Raw genomic sequence first — 2,484 nt, forward strand, 5'->3', positions numbered from 1 at the left:
AATTTGAAAATAAAAAATACTACCCTATTAAATTATATGTGTATCAAAACAAACTAAAAAAATATTTATAGAAAAACAATACTTTTATGCTAGTGAGAACCAAAGCAATATGGAAATGAATGAGGGAAAACTGGATCCTACCACGTGATTTCCCAGCCAGTAAAAATGTAGCGTTAAACGTTTAACGCAACCTTGTTGGAAGTCGCATAAGAAGTATCACTTCAATAATCTCCGGTTGTAAAAAGTTAATTCAACAATTAAAATAATATAAATATGGGACAGAATTTTGTTAAACATACTGACTTTAAAGTGGTTTATTTAAAAATATTTGAGGAGTACATTCTATGTATACTTAACAACTTTGAAACATTTGAGTTGTTAAAGAACTCTCCTTCCACATTAATCTTTCCACCACAAATTGATGCTTTCTGCAAGTTCGAAATTTTGACATTTTAATGGAAATTCTGTTTTCTACCCAAGTCAAAATTCCTGATTGTCCCATCAAAAACTTTCAATGGTTTAAATTGGTTTCAGCGCGATTCATGATGGCCCAACATCATTTGATGATCACCATCATCCAACTTTTTCCATTCTGTGCTCAGTCTGTCCATTCTGTGCGGGTGTTTGATACGCCAACAAACTTCCATCATTCCATGATGTAAAATGCTACTTTAACACGTTGAGCGCCGCGTCAGCCATCGGAGGCTGACACTGAAATTACATTTAGGCTGCGTCTGCCACAGCTTGCTGACATTGACCTTTCACGTAGGCTGCGAAAAACAGCTGACTGACAGCGTATAACATGATATAGAACTATAAAATTTACACTCTTTTATGGAATTGCAGAAAATTTATTCAAAATTTACTTAATTATTGTGATTTAATAAATTCAATTTAGTAGATTTTTATCCACCACTAGTTCTACATAATTCGTAGGCTTATATAATTCACCACTTTTGTTAGATATGTCATGATAAACCTTATAAAAAATAGCAAAATCCGTCTAATATTTGCAAATTTAGTTTGTAGTTATTTATCGTGGCCAGATGGGCAAGCCATGTAAAATTAGCGTGGCGTTTAACGTGTTAATACTATGATGATTAATCATCATGACAATTTGATTCTCCTGATCCACCAATTTATGATGGTTCCATGCAACAATTATGATGGTTCCATTTCCATGAACTTCCATGGTTCCATTTCCAATGGGAATTTTTGTTGGTTCAGCAGGAATATACCACGAAAAAGCATTTGCTTTTTATGTTTGCCCATCATAAATCAGACAGCATTCCAACATTGAGGTGATGGTGGTTTATGACTGTTTCAAGATTTGATTTCTAGGAAAGTATGATGGAAATTTCGATTGGTTCAACATGAACAAATCATTAAAACACGTTGCTATTCTTATGTTGGATCATCCTAATTAAGTCCGAATTCCTACTTGGGGTGATAGTTACCTATGCTGGTTACAATCAAAAAATATAATGGTTCATAATGAAATTATTGATGGTTACCATCAAGAATATGTTGGTTCATCAAGAAAAAACTATCAAGCATTTCGACTTGGGCAGTGTCTTTTTTAGCATTGATCTTCAAAAAAAAGTTTTAAATACTACAAGCTAGGCGTTTTAAAGTATTACAAACGTCTTTGATATACTTAATATCAAAAACAAAGAGTGATGTTCATGAAACGGTGCCATAGAGGAAACTGAATACAATTAATCATTTTACACTACTGCGCAGAGCGCCATCTGTTGGATTTCAGAAATTATTATTACTAACATTTTATTTTATATCCGTCGTTGAACATCCGACCCAATTTTTGGATTTACGACTGCTGATCTTATACTACGTAGATTTGTAATTTTGAACCCTATCCAGAGCACAAGGGAGCTCTTGGATAAAGTATTGGGAGAAATTATCCTTCGTGGAGGACTTTTTTGATGAAAATAACAAGCATTTGCGTTCCGTGGGGAGGGAGACCATGAGAACCTTCTACGGTTAGCCTGACGGAAAGGTAAATATAACCCGTGATCCGTCTGCAGTTGAGGATATTTCACGTCAGTAATGTGGTCGATACAAGCCGGATGCGGAATTCGTATCTACCAGCATAAATAACTGCAATTTAAAATTTGCAAACATTTGAAAAATTTTGTTAATTTTTGAAAAGTTTAACATGTCATAATTGTTAAGAAGTAGTGAATATATAAGCCTACGAATTATTTAGAAATAGTGGTGGATAAAAATCGACTAAATTGAATTTATTAAAACAAAGAATCACAATTGATAAACTACCACTTTAAAATATATATTTGCTGTCCGGAGCAAGTTGGCATCTCTGAACTTATCATAGTCTCATGTGTCATCTTGCAGTCTATTCTGAGCAGCAGAAAATAAAAATCGAAAACACAAACTCTGAACATTTAACAGAACTTTAAAAAATCCATTATTATTAAAATCTAGAAACCTACTGTAAAAATTATT

Source organism: Parasteatoda tepidariorum, chromosome 10, assembly GCF_043381705.1.
Source record: "Parasteatoda tepidariorum isolate YZ-2023 chromosome 10, CAS_Ptep_4.0, whole genome shotgun sequence".
Taxonomy (NCBI): Eukaryota; Metazoa; Arthropoda; class Arachnida; order Araneae; family Theridiidae; genus Parasteatoda; species Parasteatoda tepidariorum.